This window comes from Taudactylus pleione, unplaced genomic scaffold (assembly GCF_031769625.1).
Source record: "Taudactylus pleione unplaced genomic scaffold, aTauple2 ptg000790l, whole genome shotgun sequence".
NCBI lineage: Eukaryota > Metazoa > Chordata > Amphibia > Anura > Myobatrachidae > Taudactylus > Taudactylus pleione.
This window is the reverse complement of record NW_028285192.1, coordinates 370910-386646: the sequence shown is the minus strand read 5'-3', so window position 1 is coordinate 386646 and position 15737 is coordinate 370910.

Below are 15737 nucleotides of genomic sequence, written 5' to 3'. Positions count from 1 at the left end.
GTATAATCGAACACACAAATGTGATGCTCCTGATACTCAACTAACTCAAAGGATGGCCAGTTTTATAGCTTCTCTAAAGAGCAAACCCATTTTCAGCTGTGCTAACATAATTGCACAAGGGTTTTCAAGGGTTTTCTAATCATCCATTAGTCTTCTAATGCGCTTAGCAAACACAGTGTACCATTAGAACACTGGAGTGATGGTTGCTGGAAATGGGCCTCTATACACCTATGTAGATAATCCTTTAAAAACCAGACATTTGCAGCTACTGTAGTATAATCATTTACCACATTAACAATATATTGAGTCTATTTTTGATTAATTTAATATTATTTTCATTGGAAAAAACAGTGCTTTTGTAAGTGACCCCAAACGAACAGTAGGTTATATATATATATCTCTCTCTCTCTCTCTCTATATATATATATATATATATATGCTGTATATATATCACAAACAAATGCCTTTAACTTGAGCTTGGATTATATAGATTCTATTTAATGAACCAAACTGCTACAATTATATGTAGGCTGCACGTCTTTGTTAGAAGGGTTCCTGAGATTTTTTTAAAACAACAAGAAAGGGAGGGCGCTGACGATAGCTTAAAAATAAATCATTCATATACAAGTGTATTTATTATATGTTATAAAAATCAGTTTTTTGGGGAAGGTTGAAACACTCCAATAATCCAGTTCAGTGACAAGGATGGATTACATCAAAACAATTTTTCCCTTTGTGTTTGACCTTGAGATGACCTTCTGGGTCCATGCCTTGTAGATGCGTCGGAATCGGCCAGATCGGGTAAAATATCGCCATGTGTGTAGGCACCTTTAGTTCCCTCCTTGGTCTTAACTGCAATAAAACCCTCGCACCAAGAGACACCCAGACATAACAGGCCAAAAGGCCACTGTTAGTAAGAATGTTTTTATTAAACATAAAAAAAATCATACCATAAAATACATTCATATTTTAAAATTTACATCACAAGTGATTTATAACAATGAGTTGAATTTTACACCGCTGGTAGGCAAACAATAAAAAAAAACACTGTCGCACCCTATGGTTTGAGCTCACACCAATGGAACTAAACCAAACGAACAGATCTAAGTGGTAATTTAACCCAAAACGTTTCGCCCTTATAAGGACTGCATCAGGGGTAACTTATAACAGAAAAAGAAAATGGGTGTATAAACAGTTGATGTGAGACATTATAGTATTAACATTCCCAGTTTTAAAACCTGAGTACATGTATCACTATTAGATTTCACAAGGCTAAGCCAAATTTAACTTCTCTACCTATTTCTAATTTTGCAGGCATCAGTGTACAGATCTAAACTGGGTATTACAAAGTCAAATCAGATATAACTTCTCTACACATACAGTATATATATACACATACACACACTCACATATACATTACTGCTTACCCCTCCTGGTGTCAGAGGCAGCAGCAAATGTTGGCCTAGCGCGATTCGCAAGTCTTTGAAGAGAGGGCAGAGCCAAATGGCAGGAGGGGCGGAGCTTAACCGCGGGCCGCGGCAGGCGGCTCCGTTAAAAGAGAAAAAAAAGTTTCATCTGGGGAATGTGGCCAGGGGTCGGGGACAGTGGACCTCATTCAGAGTCAGTCGCAAGCGCCGATGCGCTCGTAACCGACTCGATGGTTAGTCCTGCGCACACGCAGTGGCTGCACTGCACATGCGCAAGCCCCGGAGCTACAGAGGAACTCTGTCGTTCTGGAGCTCGTTACGAAAGGGGCGGCTGTCGATGTTGATCGACAGCTTGCCCCGTTTGGTAGGCGTTCCTGGGGGGGTGGTTTCCAAAATGGAGGCGTTCCTTAACGAACGCCTACCGTTTTGTGGGTGGCCGCACTGACATCATCAGTGATGTCAGTGGGGAGCTTCCTGCTCCATCAGAGCAGAAAGCTCCCTGGGGCTTACGAGTGCCCAGACCCAACCTTAGGGTCTGGTCATAAGCCCCGATGGTTGCGATGGTGATCACCATCGCGACTATCGACCTGGTCGGTTGTTAAGCTGTGATCACCATCGCGACCATTGACCTGGTCGGTTGTTAAGCATTCAGAGAGAGCGATCGCTTCATTCGACAGCCTCTGAATGAGGTCCAGTGTGTGGGGGACCCCTATGTGTGGGGGCCCTGGGACAACCGCCATTGTTGCCTGCCTATTATCCGGCCCTGGTAACGGGCAAGTTTTCACACAACAGAACAGTTATCACCATACACAGAAACATTGCATTAAATACTAAATCTGCATACACACACAACAATTTAGTAAATGAACGATTTTAGTAAACGGTTTTCGTTCATTTTTTCAAGTGAAAACTTAACAAAAATCGTTCATTTACTAAATATAATGAATTCAAACTACAAACGTGAACGCGCATGAACGATAATCGTTCATCGTTTTAACTCAGAAAGTGAACAATTTTTACAACGATTGAACGATAAACGATATAGTTATCGATAATCGTTCAAAAAATCGTGTGTGTATGCACCTTTACAGTGACATTAATTATTTTAAAACAATGGCCAACCACAATGCATAAGTTGCAATGTCAGATTGTTGTGCCTAGAACAGTGCAAAAGAGCAGCTAAGCAACCCTGGTATTTATATGGAAAAATTGGAACTGACAGCGATAAGGTTGAAGCAAAAACTGGCTTTATTTTTTTTTAACCCCCTTTTATCCTGAGCGTATTTTGCCACTTTTTGGTATGGTCATATTCCAACATCAATATTATGATGGAGCACACACACAAATTAAGGGAGGGACTTTGATTTCCTGAAAATAGCAGTAGTTTGCTTATTTCTCCTCAAACTGCAAAATCAATCTACCCAAAAATGGCAAAAAATTGGAATTTCTTCTTCAGGGTCTATAGGCTCCACAGGGAGACCTTGGGGTGTACGTGATGGATCTGGAATCCGGGCACCACGCAATTAAAAGCTTTCAGCTCACAGGATACACTTGGTCCATTCTCCTTATACCCGCGCCCGAGCCAGAGGCAATTCAGTTTCATTGGTGCCCGGCCGGAGTCGGTCACCATTATGCAGGGGGCTGCTTAGGCAGCCCTTAAGCTCTTTACTTTTATGATTTCTTTATTTTACTTTTACCAACTTAGAGGCGTATTCAATATGAAACATTAACTTCACTGCCGAAGTTAACGTTTCATATCGGAGTTTTTACCTGCGTTAAAGTATCGGGCACGCTCCCGCTTATCCCAGTATTCAATATAAAATTATCGAAAACGGGAACCTCCGAAGTTGGATTTGCGTAAAGTTATTATTTTCTCCATAAAAAATTAGTAAGACCCCCCCTAAAGTTGTAAAAACATGGGGGATCACTATGGGTACCCCCGTTTTAGCCTTTAAATGAAAGACGGGGATTTAAATAGCCGCAGCAGGTGTTTTTTTCCCGACATTGAAGAAGTGTTGCAGAAGAGCACTTAGGTTATTTTTTTCGTTTTTTTAAGTGGTCCCATCAAATTTGGGGTACATGACAATGGGTACTAGCATATTTTTAAGTCCCTAAAGTAAGTTTTTAATAATTCTGCATTTGTGCACCTGCCGCTATAATTCTATTCTTCCAAACACCTGCCGCATACATGCAGAATAGCCCTGAACCTATTTCCCTATTGTTAAACAATTTTTTCCCATTTTTTTTTTCACCCCAATTTTTAAATTAATTTTTAGGGGTGTCCCTATTTTTTTTAAACCCAAATTTATTTTTTTTAAGGGTGTCCCGATTTTTTGTAGGACATTTTTTTTTAACATTTCCTTTTAAGGGGACATTCCCAAAACTACAGGCTATTTTTTATAAGGCTACACCCCCAAACCCCTATTCTGCATTTTTTTCACTTGCTATACTGCTTAGAAAAATTATCCCTGTTTTTCAAAAAATGACCCTTGAGCCCATTTAAGGAAAAAAACGGGAATTTTCGGGAAATATGCCTGGGACCCCCCTAAAGATGTCCTGACATGGGGGATCTCTATGGGTAACCCCGTTTTTGCCTGCTTAAGAAAGTCAGGTTTTTAAATAGCTTTGCAAGGTGTTTTTCCCTGCCGCTGCTATTAGAAATCCCGTCTTCCTTCAGATGTTAAAAATGGGGGTACCCATAGTGATCCCCCATGTCTAGACATCTTTAGGGGGGTCCCTAGAATATTTCCCGAAATTTCCCGTTTTAGTTAACCTGTAAAAAAAATTAATAAAAAATTACAAAAAAAATGACATAAGGACTCCCCCCAAAAGCCAAACCAGCCCCAGGCTTGCCAGCCAGTGGTGGTTTCTAAAAATACGGGGAACAAAATGTGTAGGGTTCCACCGTATTTTAGAAACCAACACCAGACTGCAGGGACTAGTGCTGGTTTTAAATATAGGGGGCAAAAATGACGTGGGGTACCCCCTATATTTAAGACCAGCACCAGACCCAACTGACCGGGGTGCAATGCCACAGCGCGGAGACCCAATCACCGGGGCTCCAGGTCCAAAGCATTACACCCCAAGTCGGTCAGCGCAAGCCGGTGATCTCGAGGGAGTCGGGGACCCCCCAAAAAAGGGTCCCCCCTCTCCCGAGCACCACAGGCTTACGCTGAAGCCTGGGGCTCATCCCCATACCCCTGGAGAGGTGGGTATGGGGGTAATAGGGGGGCCAAATAATGTAACACTATTGTACTTTACAGTGGAACTACAAGTGCCAGCATGCCTGCCATTTTGCACTTGTGGAACTACAAGTGCCAGCAGACATGCGGCACCTGTAATTTCACTGTAAAATAGTTAAAAAAAGACAAAACACACACACCGTGCCCAGTATATTTTTTTTAAGCCTGCACCCCTAAACCCCAATTCTGCACTTTTTTTCGACACCTATTCAATGGTGAAAAGTTATCACCGTTTTTTATCAAAGACTTTTCAAAACTGCGATAAGTCTTTGAAATTGAATACGGTGTAAAACTAAAACCAGTGATATTAACGCAAAAAAGTAAAAAAGTGCGATATTAACGCAAAAAACTATGTTATCGCACCCATATTGAATACCCCTGTTAGAGCAAATAGCAGCATGACTGCTACCGTGCGGGTCACCATGAGCGTTATGAATAAAGTGTCCCAAAAACAACCCCAGATGAATAAAGTGTCCCAAAAGCAACCCCAGATGAATAAAGTGTCCCAAAAACAACCCCAGATGAATAAAGTGTCCCAAAAACAACACTTTATTCATCTGGATTAGACTCTTCTTTTGACTACTGGCTGTAGGAGTTGATTGCAGGGGTGGTATGTTTTGGAATACTGGAGTCCATTTTACCCCCCTATCTGTCTTACTGCCTTATCAGTGTTGATGATAATTTTAACTGTAGGTTTTTAGTATTTGGTATTATTTTTTTATTTTTGTGTTTTGAGAAAAGGATTAAAAACTCCATGATATAATACTTTGTCCTCCAAATCATCTTATACTTTGAGGGATAGCTGAAGGAGGATTTAGATTATATCACTTAGAACCTGTATGAGATCGTTGGAAAAGAAACCTTGATAAACATCAGGATCCATCTTCAGCCCGTAAGTAGGGTACGCACCCAATGATTGCTTTACTGTTTTAAGGAATCGTGTTGCCATTGGATGAAAAGATACCCAGATAGGAATTCCCTCACTTGCAGTTATGTAAGTTGGGGTATGTAGCTTGGTAATAACTACACTAGAAATTGCTATCCTGAATACTCTTGCTGTGTGGAAGTATTTCCCCGAAGGACTATGGACCTCATTCAGAGTCTCTCATTAGGGCACTTTCGCTCGCTGGGAGCGATAATCGCACATCTGCGCATGCGTATAATTCGCAGTACGCATGCGCAAGTCATTCATTGCGATCTGATTTTGCTAGCTCACAAGCCACTTTCAGGCCGCTGCTTTGAGTGACAGATAGTGCCATTTGTGGGTGGTAACAGGGGAAGGTGCTTGTAAACGGGGGAGTGGTTGTGCGAATGCAGGCGTGTCTGACCACCCAAACGGCGTTTAAAGGGCGTGCATAATTAGCAAATTAGCGTCATCGCACACGTGACTTTGTTGTTTTTTAGCCTGAACTGCTCGCAGTGCTTTGGGTAGGTTAGGTCAACCCCTAGAGCTGCGAGCAGCTCCAATGGCCCTCGATGTTCATGATTAATCAGACTCTTCCCGGAGATGACGTGTGCTGAGAGTGAGAGGTGGGAGGTTTTATAGTCCAGCGTACGCTAACTGCCGTCGCTCACTAAGACATAGAGGGTGTCCTTACAGCGCAAAGAGTGATCACTTGATTTGCATACCCGGCCCCTTTTTGCAAGCGACCGATCGCATCTTGCGAGAGACTCTGAATGAGGGCCAATATCTGAAAGTTTCTTTTTGTATGTTTTCTTATTTTTCTGATTCCTGGATACATGTGATACCGAGAAATTCAGAAGATTTAAATCGTACACGAAGGATATAGACTGAGTAATGAACCAAAGGAGACTGTGTTAAGTCTGGCCCTTGTTATACTTCTTTTTCTTTGTGCATTATTTAGTAGATATAAGTTGTATTGTATATCCAGCGCCTTCTTACACTCAGATTACTTCTATTTCTATAAATCAAGGGCCGGCTGGCTCGTCTGTTGAAGGGTGGTGTAACCCCCAAAGTGCAGTCCATCCCAAAAAAAATGTAAAAATATTTTTCTGTGTTTGTGTGTCCTTAGCCGCACGTATATATCAATATCACATAAATGGAGGACAAAAATTTGTCCAATAAAAATAAAATAGGGAAAGATCAAGAACCACTTCCTCCTAGTGCTGAAGCTGCTGCCACTAGTCATGACATAGACGATAAAATGCCATCAACATCGTCTGCCAAGGCCGATGCCCAATGTCATAGTAGAGGGCATATAAAATCCTAAATGACAAAGTTCAGGAAAATGACCTTAAAAAATACATTTAAATCATCTGAGGAGAAACGTAAACTTGCCAATATGCCATTTACGACACAGAGTGGCAAGGAACGGCTAAGGTCTCTCCCTATGTTCATGACTAGTGGTTCAGCTTCACATGATGATGGAAGCCCTCCTCCCGCTGCAAAAATCAAACGCGTTAAGCTGGCAAAAGCACAGCAAAGAACTGTGCGTTCTAAGCAGATATCACAAATCCCCAAGGAGAGTCCAAGTGTGGCGGCGGTTGCGATGCCTGACCTTCCCAACACTGGACGGGAAGAGGTGGCTCTTTCCACCATTTGCACGCACTCTGCAAGTGCTGGAAGGAGCACCCACAGTCCAGTTGCTGATATTCAAATTGAAGATGTCACTGTTGAAGTACAACAGGATGAGGATATTGGTGAAGCTGGCGCTGAGGAGGAAGTTGACGAGGAGGATTCTGATGGTGAGATTGGTTGTTTAAATCAGGCACCGGGGGAGACAGTTGTCCGTGGGATGACAAAGCCCATCACGGTCATGCCTGGGCAGAGGACCAAATATTCCACCTCTTTGGTCTGGAAATATTTCTATCCAAATCCATACAACATCTGTCTTGCCATATGTACCATATGTAAAGGTGGAATAAGTAGGGGTAGGGACATTAACCACCTAGGAACATCCTCCCTTATACATCACCAGCAGCGCATTCATAAGTTACTGTCAAATTCAGAAACTTTGGCTAAGATCGTAAGCAGTCCAGGGACACCTAAATCCCTTTGCTCTGTTGTATCCAATCGCCTGCAAACCACACCATAATCCTTCCTCATCAATTTCCTCCTCAGTCAGGATCGGAAGTAGTCCTGCAGGCCATGTCCCTGGCATGACTGACTCTCCTATCCGGGATTCCTCGGGAGGATCCTGCATTGCTACGCCAACTGCTGCCGCTGTTGCTGCTGGGAGTCATTCATTATCCCAGATAGGAAGTAGGAACACCACTACTTCTTTTACTAAGCAATTGACCCTCCAACAGTCCTTAGCAAGGAGGATGAAGTACGACAGCAGTCATCCTGAAGCAAAGCGGATAACTGAGGCCTTGACTGCTATGTTGGTGTTAAACGTGGGTCCGGTATCCGCCATTAGTGCAGTGGGATTTAGACAACTGATGGAGGTAGTGTGTCCCCGGTACCAAATCCCATCTAGATTCCACTTCACTAGGCAGGCGATACCGAGAATGTACAGAGACTTCAGAAAAAGTGTCCTCAGTGTCCTAAAAAATGTGGTTGTACCCAATGTTGTCATATCAGCGTCATATGCATCAGCAAAGGATAATTCACAAATGAGTTTGAGTGGTTAATGCGCACACACTCTCAGTGATAACACCTCAAATTTGGATATGTCAGCAATTCTAATCAATATTGCAGCCAAAACATAATCAGTTTGTCACGTTCGACTCAGGAGGATCTCCTATTGAGGAGCTGAAAGCTGAGGTCCCGGATTGAGGAAGGAATCGGAGGCGAGGGGCCTGGATGTATGTCCTCCTCATCCACAAGTATCGGATGTTGACAAGACCTGACCAAAGGTGTGGAGTCTAACTTGCTGGGAGGTGTTCGCCATTGACCCCTTCAAGCGGAATATGGGTTTAGCTGCACCCAGCAAGCAGGTCACAGCCCTTTGGTCAGGTATTTGATACAAGTGGGAAATGGAGGGAGATAACACTGATGAGACCCAGGAGGATGTACTTCTGGGAGAAGCACTAGCAAGGATTCTGTACCTCTCTGGTACTGTATTGGCACCGTAGAATAACTTCCAGGAGTAGTACACTGAAGGGCAATGAATAAGGCCCATTGAGGACCTGGACGCACCGCTAGAGCAGGAGAGTGGCACTTAGGCAGGATTTGGATGTTGTACTGAGTACGCAGGCAGAGGACCCAGATGAACCGCTGGCACAAAAGAGTGACATTGTAATGGTACTTGGATGTTATTCTGAGTACACGGGATGAGATCCCAGATGCACAGCTGCAGTTGTACTCGGATGTTAGATGGAGTTCACGGGCTGGGAACTCAGACACACCACTGGCACAGGAGAGAGAGACTAGAAATGACTCGAGAGGGGAAAAAGCAAGGAACGTGGAACGAAGTGACGGCAAGCATACACCAGTAGTAGCGAGGTTGTACAGGCAACTTCCTGATGTCCAGAGCTCAGTTATATACCCTAAGGTAGCAGTCTATTGGAGGACAGTGTCAGCTGACAACAACCATGCTACCATTGGACGCAGGATTAGGCAGGTGATGAAGACTATCATGGCTTCGCCCGTGACGGCAACCTCAGTAACCAAGTCACAGAGCCACACATGGGAGTCGAAGTGAACCTAAGGCATATTCCTCAGCGCATCACTCACCACCGCACCTGTCATCTGACCGCTCGAGAAGTCAGGGGAAGTCGGTGCTGGGCTGAGTAACTGCCGATCCTAGGCCGTAACCTGACCCAGTTCTTCTATCAAAGTATAGAGATGAAAGGTACCCTCTATTAGCATCACATATAATAACTATAAATGGCACAAGTACATAAGACACTTAATAGAATGCTGGAGAATGATAATAATAAACTGTTCTTATAACTGCTGATTTCAAGTATTAAAGAGTTTTACAGTTAATACTTTGATATTTACTTACAATATGATCCATGACAACCATAGGAGTACACTTATTCACCAATGGTCACTTAAGGATACAGATGTTTTCAATAGGTCTCAATAGGTACACATTGTAACATACGGTATACATATTTCATAAACAAAAATACTTAAGGTTTCACATGTCCCATTAAGGCTTCTTAGACATGAACTAAAATTTCACAAAACCTACTGAATTTCTGCCACTCAAACTAAAAAAAATGATGAAATTCCAGTCTATGCAACATGCAGAAGATAGAGCTGCGCAGATTGGATAAGAGTGGGGTGGATGGGGGAGGAGACAGAGCGGTGTGGATGGTAGAAATTCAGTAGGTTTTGTGAAATGTAATAACCATCAGGGACGGGAGCAGTAAATTGGGCCACCTGCAAGGGAGAAGAGCAACAAAATGGTACACTAGCGCTGGTGGCGATTGGCTCACAGCAGTCATCTTTGAATTTAAAAAATGGCGCTGAGGTGCCATATTTTTAAATGAGCACGAAAATAACCTGAAGTACCGCTCATTGGCTGAGAGGTGGAAGGCTCGCCTCTCTCAGCCAATGAGCACTCCGCACCGGGATTTCTATAGTGAAATCCTGCGGCTGAGCCATCAATCAGGTAGTACTGTCCTTAGAGTGGGTCCGGGTATTTGTGTTTTTTTGTTTTGCCAAGCCCGGGGATGCTACATGGAATGAAGAGGACGTGATCCACGCAGAGGAGGAGGTGAGTATGGATTTTTTTATTGCAGGTACCCTATGGATATTCTACTGGACAAGTATATGTGATGGTTTCAGGGATACATAGGTGAGTATGAGAGATAGCGTGTGTGCATGTGTGTGCACATGTGTGTGCATATAGGTTATAGGGTGTAGCAAAAAACCGCACTGATCCCAATAATGACTTGAAAAATCTTGACCTTCCTTTTAATTATTCGGTGTGGTTATTCACCTATTCCTGATTATATTAGTCCTTTCCTATTTGTATGAAAAGGAATAAATGAGATGGTGCTACCCTGCTCACATAATATATACTGTTTTAGAAAAGAAGGAAAAGTCTGTGAGACTCGCGGGTGCACTCTAGGGTGAAACTTAAAGATGAGAGGGGAGGCTGGGCTGTCATTAGTACTGATGTTTACATAATGTTAAAAAATAACTTTTATTAGTATATCAATAAAACAAAAAATATGTAGTAACACAGTAATTAAAAAATAAAGATATAGGACCTCATTCAGAGTTGGTCGAAGCGGCCGCACGGTCGTATAGAAAAAGGGGCCGGATATGCAAATGATGCACATGCATGTTGCGTCCCTAAGGTCGGATCGTTAGCTGGCCGACCAAGGGGTGTATGCGGTCGGATCGCTAAAAATACGCCCACATCTCGTACGCATAACACGTCATCTCTGGCTACATAAGGATTAATCGCGAGCATCGTATGCCATCGGAACTGGTCATAGAGCTAAAGGTTGACCTGACCCTCTCTTAAGCTCTACGATCATGTCAGTGTAAAACCTCCCCTGTCACGTGTGCCATGACACTACTTTGTTAATTATGCACTCCCTTAAAACGCCATTTGCATAATGAGGCACGCCTGCGTTCGGATCTCCACACCCCCGTTTTCAAGCACCTTCCCATGTTACCACCCACAAACGCCACAATCTGTCACTCAAACTATCGACCTGGCGGTGTTCAAGGAGAGAGAAATTTCTGATCGTAGCCGCTAGTTTGCGCACGCGCATTGCGAACTGTACGCATGCGCAGATAAGCGAACATCGGCTGCGTACGACCGTGCGGCCGCTTCGACCGACTCTGAATGAAGTCCATAGTGTGTATAGTAAAGAAAAGAGTGTGGATTAAAATAACCCTGATAAGGCCGCTGGGTAATGTAGTACTTATTCAGACATATTGTCTGGGTTTATTAATACAAGGAGGCGTTCCTTAACGAACGCCTACCGTTTTGTGGGTGGCCGCACTGACATCATCAGTGATGTCAGTGGGGAGCTTCCTGCTCCATCAGAGCAGAAAGCTCCCTGGGGCTTACGAGTGCCCAGACCCAACCTTAGGGTCTGGTCATAAGCCCCGATGGTTGCGATGGTGATCACCATCGCGACCATCGACCTGGTCGGTTGTTAAGCTGTGATCACCATCGCGACCATTGACCTGGTCGGTTGTTAAGCATTCAGAGAGAGCGATCGCTTCATTCGACAGCCTCTGAATGAGGTCCAGTGTGTGGGGGACCCCTATGTGTGGGGGCCCTGGGACAACCGCCATTGTTGCCTGCCTATTATCCGGCCCTGGTAACGGGCAAGTTTTCACACAACAGAACAGTTATCACCATACACAGAAACATTGCATTAAATACTAAATCTGCATACACACACAACAATTTAGTAAATGAACGATTTTAGTAAACGGTTTTCGTTAATTTTTTCAAGTGAAAACTTAACAAAAATCGTTCATTTACTAAATATAATGAATTCAAACTACAAACGTGAACGCGCATGAACGATAATCGTTCATCGTTTTAACTCAGAAAGTGAACAATTTTTACAACGATTGAACGATAAACGATATAGTTATCGATAATCGTTCAAAAAATCGTGTGTGTATGCACCTTTACAGTGACATTAATTATTTTAAAACAATGGCCAACCACAATGCATAAGTTGCAATGTCAGATTGTTGTGCCTAGAACAGTGCAAAAGAGCAGCTAAGCAACCCTGGTATTTATATGGAAAAATTGGAACTGACAGCGATAAGGTTGAAGCAAAAACTGGCTTTATTTTTTTTTAACCCCCTTTTATCCTGAGCGTATTTTGCCACTTTTTGGTATGGTCATATTCCAACATCAATATTATGATGGAGCACACACACAAATTAAGGGAGGGACTTTGATTTCCTGAAAATAGCAGTAGTTTGCTTATTTCTCCTCAAACTGCAAAATCAATCTACCCAAAAATGGCAAAAAATTGGAATTTCTTCTTCAGGGTCTATAGGCTCCACAGGGAGACCTTGGGGTGTACGTGATGGATCTGGAATCCGGGCACCACGCAATTAAAAGCTTTCAGCTCACAGGATACACTTGGTCCATTCTCCTTATACCCGCGCCCGAGCCAGAGGCAATTCAGTTTCATTGGTGCCCGGCCGGAGTCGGTCACCATTATGCAGGGGGCTGCTTAGGCAGCCCTTAAGCTCTTTACTTTTATGATTTCTTTATTTTACTTTTACCAACTTAGAGGCGTATTCAATATGAAACATTAACTTCACTGCCGAAGTTAACGTTTCATATCGGAGTTTTTACCTGCGTTAAAGTATCGGGCACGCTCCCGCTTATCCCAGTATTCAATATAAAATTATCGAAAACGGGAACCTCCGAAGTTGGATTTGCGTAAAGTTATTATTTTCTCCATAAAAAATTAGTAAGACCCCCCCTAAAGTTGTAAAAACATGGGGGATCACTATGGGTACCCCCGTTTTAGCCTTTAAATGAAAGACGGGGATTTAAATAGCCGCAGCAGGTGTTTTTTTCCCGACATTGAAGAAGTGTTGCAGAAGAGCACTTAGGTTATTTTTTTCGTTTTTTTAAGTGGTCCCATCAAATTTGGGGTACATGACAATGGGTACTAGCATATTTTTAAGTCCCTAAAGTAAGTTTTTAATAATTCTGCATTTGTGCACCTGCCGCTATAATTCTATTCTTCCAAACACCTGCCGCATACATGCAGAATAGCCCTGAACCTATTTCCCTATTGTTAAACAATTTTTTCCCATTTTTTTTTTCACCCCAATTTTTAAATTAATTTTTAGGGGTGTCCCTATTTTTTTTTAAACCCAAATTTATTTTTTTAAGGGTGTCCCGATTTTTTGTAGGACATTTTTTTTTAACATTTCCTTTTAAGGGGACATTCCCAAAACTACAGGCTATTTTTTATAAGGCTACACCCCCAAACCCCTATTCTGCATTTTTTTCACTTGCTATACTGCTTAGAAAAATTATCCCTGTTTTTCAAAAAATGACCCTTGAGCCCATTTAAGGAAAAAAACGGGAATTTTCGGGAAATATGCCTGGGACCCCCCTAAAGATGTCCTGACATGGGGGATCTCTATGGGTAACCCCGTTTTTGCCTGCTTAAGAAAGTCAGGTTTTTAAATAGCTTTGCAAGGTGTTTTTCCCTGCCGCTGCTATTAGAAATCCCGTCTTCCTTCAGGTGTTAAAAATGGGGGTACCCATAGTGATCCCCCATGTCTAGACATCTTTAGGGGGGTCCCTAGAATATTTCCCGAAATTTCCCATTTTAGTTAACCTGTAAAAAAAATTAATAAAAAATTACAAAAAAAATGACATAAGGACTCCCCCCAAAAGCCAAACCAGCCCCAGGCTTGCCAGCCAGTGGTGGTTTCTAAAAATACGGGGAACAAAATGTGTAGGGTTCCACCGTATTTTAGAAACCAACACCAGACTGCAGGGACTAGTGCTGGTTTTAAATATAGGGGGCAAAAATGACGTGGGGTACCCCCTATATTTAAGACCAGCACCAGACCCAACTGACCGGGGTGCAATGCCACAGTGCGGAGACCCAATCACCGGGGCTCCAGGTCCAAAGCATTACACCCCAAGTCGGTCAGCGCAAGCCGGTGATCTCGAGGGAGTCGGGGACCCCCCAAAAAAGGGTCCCCCCTCTCCCGAGCACCACAGGCTTACGCTGAAGCCTGGGGCTCATCCCCATACCCCTGGAGAGGTGGGTATGGGGGTAATAGGGGGGCCAAATAATGTAACACTATTGTACTTTACAGTGGAACTACAAGTGCCAGCATGCCTGCCATTTTGCACTTGTGGAACTACAAGTGCCAGCAGACATGCGGCACCTGTAATTTCACTGTAAAATAGTTAAAAAAAGACAAAACACACACACCGTGCCCAGTATATTTTTTTTAAGCCTGCACCCCTAAACCCCAATTCTGCACTTTTTTTCGACACCTATTCAATGGTGAAAAGTTATCACCGTTTTTTATCAAAGACTTTTCAAAACTGCGATAAGTCTTTGAAATTGAATACGGTGTAAAACTAAAACCAGTGATATTAACGCAAAAAAGTAAAAAAGTGCGATATTAACGCAAAAAACTATGTTATCGCACCCATATTGAATACCCCTGTTAGAGCAAATAGCAGCATGACTGCTACCGTGCGGGTCACCATGAGCGTTATGAATAAAGTGTCCCAAAAACAACCCCAGATGAATAAAGTGTCCCAAAAGCAACCCCAGATGAATAAAGTGTCCCAAAAACAACCCCAGATGAATAAAGTGTCCCAAAAATAACACTTTATTCATCTGGATTAGACTCTTCTTTTGACTACTGGCTGTAGGAGTTGATTGCAGGGGTGGTATGTTTTGGAATACTGGAGTCCATTTTACCCCCCTATCTGTCTTACTGCCTTATCAGTGTTGATGATAATTTTAACTGTAGGTTTTTAGTATTTGGTATTATTTTTTTATTTTTGTGTTTTGAGAAAAGGATTAAAAACTCCATGATATAATACTTTGTCCTCCAAATCATCTTATACTTTGAGGGATAGCTGAAGGAGGATTTAGATTATATCACTTAGAACCTGTATGAGATAGTTGGAAAAGAAACCTTGATAAACATCAGGATCCATCTTCAGCCCGTAAGTAGGGTACGCACCCAATGATTGCTTTACTGTTTTAAGGAATCGTTTTGCCATTGGATGAAAAGATACCCAGATAGGAATTCCCTCACTTGCAGTTATGTAAGTTGGGGTATGTAGCTTGGTAATAACTACACTAGAAATTGCTATCCTGAATACTCTTGCTGTGTGGAAGTATTTCCCCGAAGGACTATGGACCTCATTCAGAGTCTCTCATTAGGGCACTTTCGCTCACTGGGAGCGATAATCGCACATCTGCGCATGCGTATAATTCGCAGTACGCATGCGCAAGTCATTCATTGCGATCTGATTTTGCTAGCTCACAAGCCACTTTCAGGCCGCTGCTTTGAGTGACAGATAGTGCCATTTGTGGGTGGTAACAGGGGAAGGTGCTTGTAAACGGGGGAGTGGTTGTGCGAATGCAGGCGTGTCTGACCACCCAAACGGCGTTTAAAGGGCGTGCATAATTAGCAAATTAGCGTCATCGCACACGTGAC